This window comes from Heloderma suspectum, chromosome 3 (genome assembly GCF_057233095.1).
Source record: "Heloderma suspectum isolate Gila_16-S chromosome 3, 16-S_ref, whole genome shotgun sequence".
NCBI lineage: Eukaryota > Metazoa > Chordata > Lepidosauria > Squamata > Helodermatidae > Heloderma > Heloderma suspectum.
This window is the reverse complement of record NC_139460.1, coordinates 212,410,753-212,421,029: the sequence shown is the minus strand read 5'-3', so window position 1 is coordinate 212,421,029 and position 10,277 is coordinate 212,410,753.

Below are 10,277 nucleotides of genomic sequence, written 5' to 3'. Positions count from 1 at the left end.
AGCCTCCATGGACAGCTGGGAGTCCAAAATGACCCCCAGGCTGCGGACCTGGTCTTTCAAGGGTAGCCGTACCCCATTCAACACCAGGTCAACATCCCTTAGCCTCCTCTTGTCTCCCACCAAAAGTACCTCGGTCTTGTCAGGGTTCAGCTTTAGCCTATTCCTCCCCATCCAGCCACTCACCGTCTCCAGACATTTGGACAGGGATTCTACAGCCAACCTTGGTGAAGATTTGAATGAGAGGTAGAGCTGCGTGTCATCCGCATATTGATGACACTGCACCCCAAACCTCCTGATGATAGCCCCCAGCGGCTTCACATAGATGTTAAATAGCATCGGGGAGAGGATGGAACCCTGTGGCACCCCACAAGTGAGTGGCCACGGGTCCGAAACCTCCTCTTCCAGTGCTACCCTCTGGTACCTGCCGGAGAGGAAGGACTGGAACCACCGCAATACGGTGTCTCCAATGCCCAACCCCTCCAGGCGGTCCAGGAGGATACCGTGGTCAATGGTATCAAAAGCTGCTGAGAGGTCGAGGAGAACAAGGAAGGAGCATTCACCCCTATCCAGAGCCCTCCTCATATCATCTACCAAGGCGACCAAGGCCGTTTCTGTCCCATGCCCAAGCCTGAAGCCCGACTGAAATGGGTCTAGATAATCAGTTTCTTCCAAGTGTGCCTTCAACTGCACCGCCACCACCCGCTCAATCACCTTGCCCCAAAATGGCAGATTTGAGACTGGGCGAAAGTTGTTCAGAACTTGAGGATCCAAGGAGGGTTTCTTTAAGAGCGGTCTTATCATTGCCTCCTTGAGGGCTGATGGCTTCACTCTCTCCTCAAGGGAGGCGTTCACCACCGCCCTGATCCCCTCACCCAGTCTCTCTCTGCAGCCCATAACGAGCCACAATGGGCAAGGATCAAGTAAGCAGGTGGTCGGCCTTACAGATGAAAGCACCTTGTCCACTTCATCAGGAGGAAGAAGCTGGAACCGATCCCACAAAACCGGTTTGCCACAGGCCGCCTCTTGCTCACTAACTGTATCCACAGCGTGCAGAGTAACACACCTAATCTGATCAATTTTATCTGCAAAGTGCCTTGCCAAGGCCTCACAGGAGGCCTTAGAATGCTCCAGTGGTTCCGGAGCCACAGGACCGACCAGACTCCGGACCACTTGGAACAGCCTCCTGGGACAGTACTCTGCAGATGCGATGGAGGCAGCATAATATTCCTTTTTTGCTGCCTTCACCGCCACGTGATAGGCTGAAGATACAGCTCTAGCCCGTGTCAATTTACATGGTCAATTTACGTAAAATAAATTTACGTAAATTGTCAATTTACGTTAAATTTATGTAAAACGTAAAATAGTCAATTTATGTTTCCTCACTTTTTGGCATGTGAAATGTTTTTGCCATATGCAACCAATGGGGTGGGGGGTGTTGCTGCAACATTTAATATATATTAAGTATAATTGAGTATTGTGATCCTTGTAGTAGTGCCAAATCCATTTCCCAGGCAGTGGTCTGAATGTTATTTTTTCTTCTCCACACATTAAAGAAAAAGAACAATTAATGGCACTGCACTACCCAAAAGGGGAAGTGTTCTGCTTGCTAAGAAAGGATTTTTTAAAAATCATGGAGGATAAGGCTATCAATGGCTACTAGTCCTGATGGCTATGTGCTACCTCCGGTATCAGAGGCAGTATGCCTATGTACACCAGTTGCTGGGGAACATGGGTGGGAGAGTGCTGTTGCACTCATACTCTGCTTGTGGGTTTCCTGTGCGTGTCAGGGTGGACACTGAGCCCATAGAATCCCAGAGTAGTTCTGATTCTGAGGAGGAGGAGTTGCTCCTGGGAGAGGAGCGCGCTCCTCTTTCCCAGGGCCAACAGCTGACGGAGATTCCTCCCACCAGCATTCCTAGCTTAGATAGCAGTCCTGGGAGTGACAGAGCGCGTGAAGCAGACTTGATGGACGCGCGTCGCCGACGCAGAGAGCGGGACCACATGGAGGGCGCAGAAAGGAGGCGTAGTGCCCGGTTGGCACGCAAACAACAGTTGCGCCCAGAGGATCCAAGGGAAAAGGGGAGGGACTCTCCCTAGCCCTTAAGTTCAGGGGTCTGCCAGTGATTCCCTTTCAAACGGGGATCAACTGTTCCAACTTAGGGCATAGGTACTCTGCTGCTCATATCTAGTTGCTAACGGTAGAGTTGTTAAGTTGTAAAAGAGGAATAAAGCTTTGAAAAGAACCCCTTTGTCTGTGTCTGGACTTGGCTACTGGATTAGACTGAGAGAGGCCTCCAAGGAGTCCTTGACAGTGGGCAGCTGGTTGGCCATTGTGAATAGAATGCTGGACTAGATGGACCCTTGGTCTGATCCAGCAGGGCTCTTCTTATGTTCTAAACAGATTCCCACAGGAGCTAAAACTGATGAGACAAATGGTGATTTATCACAGGAGATGCCACTGTGGAGGCTTTTTTCTGAAGTCCTTTTTTCCTTAGTAGGGGGTGATTAAAATTGTGGCTGGGGAGGGAAGGATTAAACCTCCTCTCCGTGAGCAGGAAGTATCCCAATAAAAATCAGATTCCCACCCCCACCCCCTGCTGTAAAAATAATGAATACAAAAATAAAAGATGTAGCTGCCACCTGCATCTTTAAAGTAATGTGTAGTTTCGCCCTCAGCCTCACCTGGGCAGCAAGCAAATGCAGCTAAAGGAAAGTTTGAAAAATGCCTACTAAATCTGCATGGTCAGGCTCCAGGTGTCTATGGCAACATTTGCATCTGCATCCCTAGGGGGATCCATTAGAGCTCATATGAATTATCCACACCTGTGCTGTGCCTCCCTGGGCTGTGTTTCCACGGCAATGGAAGGGTGAAGCAAACAGAGGAATACTGGATTTTTCATGGAATTGGATGGCTCTGTGCAGGGCTCCACAAAAGAGTGCACTGCACCGTTATAAGTCGTTGACAGAAACATACTTCCGGGTGGGGTGGGGGGATTGGATGTCATGCTAAAGCACTGATTCGATGTAATCCTGTACCTAAAAAAAAAACTCTGGTCGCCAGCTGGGAAATGGCGGAAACGTCAGGGAAACACAGGCAGGGAAAACAAGGGGAAACACCCCTTGAGCAGGGTCACAGTGAAAGGCACACCTCTGGCAGGGCTAACATACTGGAGTAAATGCGGAGGGTTGGCGTACACCTCAACAGAAACGCAGACAAGCTGAATTAAGGAAAAGAATCGGACTATAAGAAGTCTCAGGAAATCCGTTTTTTCTGCAATAAGCTCTGATGTGGCCACGACATCATGTATCCCTAACGACCTCCATGCGCAGCCAGTTCAGAGTAAATTGCTTGTGGAAACAGGCCCCAGATTAAAATCAGGTATGTGTGAGGTTGCCTAAGTAGATTAGCATTAGGTGAAGAAACCCTGGGATGACACTACAGTCCAGTTCATACACTACAGTCCAACTACATAGGTGGCCTAGAATACAATTCAATTTACCAGGCTATGCTCTCACTAATTAAATTATTAACACAGTTAGTGCCAGACTCCCAGTATTAATAGTATTCCCAGGCTAGTAAAGTATATTAATTGGTAAGACTATTGTTCACATCAATAGTATCACTTACACACACACCCTAATCAGATAATCAATTACACATGTAATTCTTACGAACCTGTAGATTAGAAAATGTTAAAAAAATACCTGGACCTATCAGCATACAAATATGCATTTAACTTGAATGCATGAGTCTCTCATCTCCGTGCCTCACACAGCAAAGGTAGCAACTGTCTTAGTCATAGGTCTGTTGTCCATTAAAACATTCCTGTTCAAAAAGTGAAATCAATCCTATACAACAGAACATTGAAATACCTACTTTACTGTATGTTGAATGGCATCATCCTGAAGGATCCTGAGCAAAGGCCCACCTGCACAAACTTTGGATTGTTGTTTATCTTCAAGAGAGACAGCCAAGATAGTGTAGACAAAAGAATGTTTTCTCAAAGAATTAACGGCTTAAAATAGCTGTAATTGTGTCACTACACTTAAGATTTCATGGCATCAACTTCTTAGTATTTAATGCTATGATGCAGCTTTCACTAAGGAAAATATCCTGCTGTAAATTGTTTTTAGCTTCTCTGTCACAAGCAAGCCACAGTGAAAGAGCTAAACATTTGTTGGATAAAAATGTTAGTTACTGCACACTCCATCTGCTTTGCTGAATTAAAACCGCTTTGTCTGAAAACAAATTCTTCTTAATCTTTTAGGAACAAAAAACAATAATAATTGTGAATTATATTCTCCAACAATGTAACTTTGCTGTAATGAATGAAGGCTTTGCCATTGCTCTAATCATGATAACATAGCAGCTGGTTTTAGAGTCAATTCCTTTTTTGTATAAAATTTAATGACTGTGCAATTATTTAAATTTCAGACTAACTGCCTGAGCTTTAGAGACACAATGCTGCTCTGAAAACACAAACTTGAAAGCAACAGAAAAGTTTCCCAAAATGCCAGTAGTAAGGAAGTTTGATATAAATATATTGTGTTCCTCCAAAATGGAGATGCTTAATTTGGAAAGTTAAACAGCAATGCCTAAATGTGTAAGGCTTTCCATAAAGTTCACTTTAATGCAATTGACTATACCTTGCAGTCACTTACTTGGAAAGAAGTTCCATCAGTTTGAATCATGTAAGGGAAAAGTGTAACTAGGAAGCAGTAACTCACCCATAGACAGATCTCTGAAATTCCAAAATGCTAAATACTCGGGAGTGTCTGGATCCATCAGCACGTAAGACCTGTGAGATATTGCTTCATGCATTATATCAGCCTTACCTAACCTGGTGCCCTCCAGTTCTTTTGGACTACAATTTCCATCATTCCTGATCATTGGCTATGCTGGCTGAGGCTGATGGGAGTTGAAGTCCAAAACATTTGGAGGGCACTAGGTTGGGCAAGGCTGCATTATACTATTGCCATGTATGCGGGTGAGAGAGTAACCGTTTCATTTGCAATAACCTACAAGCAAGGGACTCAAACACAGTCACATTTGACTTCAAAACTTGGCTTAAATGAGAGAACTGGTGAAAAGGAGGTTGAAAGGGGAACCGGGGGTTAAATCTCTCCAAAATGCTTGGGGACTACTCAAAACCACAATAATAGAAGCTCAGCTAGAATGTATACTGCAGGTCAGGAAATTCCAACTTTCTAGATACAGGGCCAACCCAAGATATTTTGCTGCCTGAGGTGAAGGACAAGATGGCACCCCACCCACAGCCCACATACAGAAGTCGGCTGGACTGGCAGCTGAAATTTACTTCAACAGTTGTGATGGGTGGTGTCCTCCACCACACCTGCGGTAACAGGCTAGTTTATGGGCCCCAGGAGAGGTTGTGTGGCATACACAACTCAGCCCTCCAACAAAGGGGAACAACCAAGTAGTTCAGGAGGAACAGGCAGGTGGCTGCCAGTGCTGCCCCCTAGAATCACTGCTTAATGGCAGAGTTGGCTCCATCTAGATGCTTGAGAGTATCTGGATCTGTCGGTATGTAAGATCTATCAGATACTGTTTCACACATTATACCAGCATTTCCTAACTTGGTACTCTCCAAGTCCAAGACATCACCAGCACAGTTAATGAGCAGTGTCAAGGAAGCTATTAGAGAAAAGAGGGCTTCCTTCAGAAATAGGGAGTCTTGCCCAAATGGGAACAAAAAGGAACACAAACTTGCACCAAGGAAATGCAAGCTGACAATAAGAGATGCAAAAAAGGATTTTGAGGAAAATATAAAAACATCAACAACAAATAATTATTTAAATACATCAGAAGCAGGAAACCAGCTAGGGAGGCAATTTGACCATTGGATGACAACAGAGTCAAAAGAGCACTAAAGGAGAATAAGGAGATTGTGAAGAAGCTGAATGAATTCTTTTCATCCGTCTTCACTGCAGAAGATTCACTTAGGGCAGATACTGAAGTCTGCATCAGCCCCCTGTCAGTAGCCACAGATGTAGACAAAACGCATTTGAGTGGTAGGTTAAGGACACGGGGGCTGATTTAGACTTCAGGTTATGGGCCCAGCAGCCAATAAAGAAGAATAAGGCTTTTTCAAGGAATCACCCAGAAACTGAGTATTGCCCATCGAATAGACAAGGGAGAGAGAAAAAATCTCGGAGGGTGGAATGATGGCTGAAGGAAATGTACAAGCAGCCATGGAAAAACTGTGCACTGGGAACTACCAGATATGGAAGTTCAAGATGGAAATGGTGCTAGTGAAAGTGGACTTGTGGGAGGTTCTGGAATTGACTGGCCCTGAAGAAAACCCTCAGGACTGGGACAAAAGGGACAGAAAAGCAAGGGCAACAATTGCTCTATCAGTCCAAAATGACCAGTTGCTCCACATCAGAAATGAGAAAACAGCTAAGAAAATGTGGGAGGCTCTGCTGATAGTGCACCAGCCTACCAGCATAAATGCAAAGCTCTTTTTGAAGAGGAAGCTGTTTAAAATGAGGCTCGAGAAAGGAGCCAGTTTGCCAGACCATATAAATGTAGTCATGCAAGTTGCCCAAAAGCTGCGGACAATTGGCTCAGAGACCCCAGAGGAGGATGTTGTGGCCATCATTTTGTGCAGCCTAGATAATTCCAATGAACCCCTCATAACAGCCTTGGAAGCGCGCCCCAAAGCAGAGCTAAAATTGGACTATGTAAAGGCCAGGCTGATTTGTGAGTGGAATCACAGAATAGAAAACATGGCCAACGCCTCATGTAAAAGGACAAAGGCTAGGCCAGAAGCAAAGGCCACGAGGGTATCAGAACAAGCCCTTAAGGCAAAGACAAGAGAATGCTACAAATGTTGTTCCAAGACACATTTCAAGAGAGACTGTCCCAAAAACGGCCACAAGAGGGAGCCCAAGAGCAACAAAGGACAAGGCAGAGTAAGCTGTGAGCCACAAGGGGGCAGTTCCTGCCGGTCTGTTTACCTCGGAGTAACCAGAGCTCAGAGGCACAACCTAGTTTGGGTTAGGAGTGCACGAAAGCCACTTACCTGGTCTCGCAGCTTGCTTCGCGGTGGGGGGGAGGCGCTTCGCTGCTCCCCCCGAAGTTCAGGCCGGGGGGGGAGGCTTCCCGCCTTGCCCGGCCGAAATTCAGGCCAGGGGGGAGGCTTCCCGCCTCACCCGGCTGAAATTCAGGCCGGGGAGGAGGCGCCTCGCCTCGCCCAGCCGCGAAATAAAAAGTTTTTAAAAAAAAATGCCCCCGTGATAGGCTACGTGACGATTAACGTAGCCTATCACGGCTAGATCTGCAAAGTCAGCCGTGATAGGCTACGTGACGATTTACGTAGCCTATCATGGCTGACTTTGCAAATCTAGCCGTGATAGGCTACGTTAATCGTCACGTAGCCTATCACGGGGGCGTTTTGTTTTTTTTTTACTTTTATTGGAATGGCGGCAGCGGCAGCCGGTGAAAAGACCGGCTGCTGCCTCTGCCCCTGTCGAAGACCTGACGAACCACCGCCGGGACCCGCCGCCGGGAGGGACATTTGGGAAAGGTAAGTCCCGCCCCGGGGGGGTGCGGGGGGCGGGGGGGCGGAGAATTTCTCCCCGAAACTTCGGGGGGCCGAGTGCCAACATGTTCAGCCCCCCGAAGTTTCGGGGAGAAATTCTCCCCCATCCCTAGTTTGGGTGCTGGACGCAGGGGCTAGCAGCCACATGACTAGCCAGAGGGAGTTCTTCAAGGAACTGGATCACCAAAAGCAGGGTTATGTTTACCTGGCTAATGGGAAACAGATAACAGTAGCTAGAATAGGAGAAAGCACCATAGACTGTATAGAACCACCACATGGTGGGAAAACAAAGCTAACAGACGTCTTGTTTGTGCCAGACCTGGAAGGGAACTTGCTCTCAGTAAGAAAGCTTACAGCAGACGGAATTGTCCTACTTTTCGAAAGGGATGAATGCCAAATATCCAGAGAAGGAAAGTTGTGGGGCAATGCCAGGGTAAGAAACTCTATGTACGAGATTGCTGGCAGCAGAGAAGAGGCCAAGAGGGCAGACCACACACCCCACAAGAGTTGCATCCACCTCTGGCACAGACGCATAGGGCACAGAAGCATGGAGGCAGTGAAAGAGTTGGTGACCAAGGGGACGCACTGCAGACTTACAGATCCCAGTGTGCGGATCAACGATGAGCTGCGTGTGTTGCTTCAAGACCAAGTCCACACAAGCCCCGCTGCCCGAGGCAAGCGAGAACAGAGCTAAAGAACCACGGGAGCTCATCCACTCTGACTTTTGTGGATGAATGGAGGCGATAACCTGTGGAGGGGGGTAAGTACTTCCTCACCTTCATTGATGATTATTCCAGGTTCACGACGGTGTACATCCTCAAGCGTAACGATCAAGTACTGAGCAAGGTGAAACAGTTTGTTGCAGCAACCAAGAACAAATTCTGCAAGACATTGAGTGCCATTCATACTGAATGGAAAAGTACATCATAAGAGAGATGGAAGTGTACCTCACTGCGCACCAAAAGACGATCAGCTACTCACCAGAACAAAATGGCGTGGCTGAGAGGCGCAACAGATCACTCTTAGATATGGTAAGAAGCATGCTGACAGGTGCAAATCTACCATTTAAATTCTGGAGAGAGGCAGTGTCTATGGCGGCTTACATACAGAACAGGCTGCCAACCAGGGCCGTTAGTAAAACACCTTTCAAACTATGGCATGGAGCCAAGCTGAAGGTGGGCTATCTGAGAGTGTTTGGATGCAAGGCCTATGCTCGCATCCCAGAAAAGAAAAAGACCAAGCTGGCTAACAGAGCCATTGAAGGGGTCCTGGTAGGATACAGCCCCTACCATAAAGGCTCCAGCATTCTTATTCCCCCAAACTGTAGCATCATAGTCAGCCGAAGAGTACAGTTCAGTGAGTCTACGAGGCCCAGGACTATGGATCTGAGGTGAACCTGAGCAAACCTGAGAGTAGAGAAAGGGGAGCCCACAGCGCCTGAGGAAGACAAGAGTGCAGCCAACACACCTAATCCCAACAGTGAGCCAGTGACACTGGTGAGCCCAACCTGAACGCAGCAGAGCAGCAGGAACCCAGGAGGTCAGAGACAGCCACCAAAGGCATGCTGCTAGCCAGGTATGGAGACTATTATTTTGCAGGCAGAGCACAGCAGATCCAAGAGACAGTGAGTTGGGAGGAGATTGCCTCCTTGCCCAAAGATGAGGCAGGCAGGTGGAAGAAGGCAGCACAGGGAGAAATGGACTCATTACACCAGAATGGGACCTGGACCCTGACTGAACTTCCCCCCAATCGCAAGGCAATTGGCTGCAAGTAGACCTTCAAAGTGAAGCGCAACGCCGACGGTGAAATGGAATGCTACAAAGCCAGGTTAGTAGTGAAGAGATACTCTTAAGAGTATGGGGAGGACTACGATGAAATGTTTGCCCGGGTGGTAAAGCACACCACTATTAGAGCAATGCTGAGCATAGCAGCCAGCAGGGAGATGCAGGTTAGACATCTAGACATTAAAACGGCATTTCTGTATGGTGAAATAGAAGAAGACCTGCACATGATGCAACCACCAGAGTTTGTAGATCCAGGAGGGGCAAAGAAAGTGTGAAAACTGCACAAAAACATTTACGGACTTAAGCAGGCTGCCAGGGCCTGGAATGAGAAAATTAACGGAGGCCTAGTAAATCTGGGCTTCACCAAGGGGAAAGCAGACTCCTGCCTCCATACCAGACAGAAAAGGAGCAGGTAGGCATACATACTAGTGTATGTGGATGATTTGGTCCTGTGCTATGAGCAAGAAAGCAATGGCGCATAACTTATGCTCAGACTGAAGCAGAACTTTGAAATCAAGGACCTGGGTACAATAGCATACTATCTGAGTATACAGGTCAAGAAGGGGGACGATGGGAGCTTCCTCCTTAGTCAAAGACAGAAGATCAAGGAGATGTAGCTAGAGTTTAGAATGGCACAGGCGAAGAGGGTCAAGACACCCATAGGATCATAGAATATAATCATAGAATAGTAGGGTTGGAAGGGGCCTATAAGACCATCGAGTCCAACCCCCTACTCAATGCAGGAATCTAAGTCAAAGCATCCCTGACAGGTGGCTGTCCAGCCTCATCTTGAATGCCTCCAGTGTGGGAGAGCCCACTATCTCCCTAGGTAATTGGTTCCATTGTCATATTGCTCTAACAGTCAGGGCGTTTTTCCTGATGTTCAGCCAGAATCTGGCTTCCTGTAACTTGAGCCCATTATTCCATG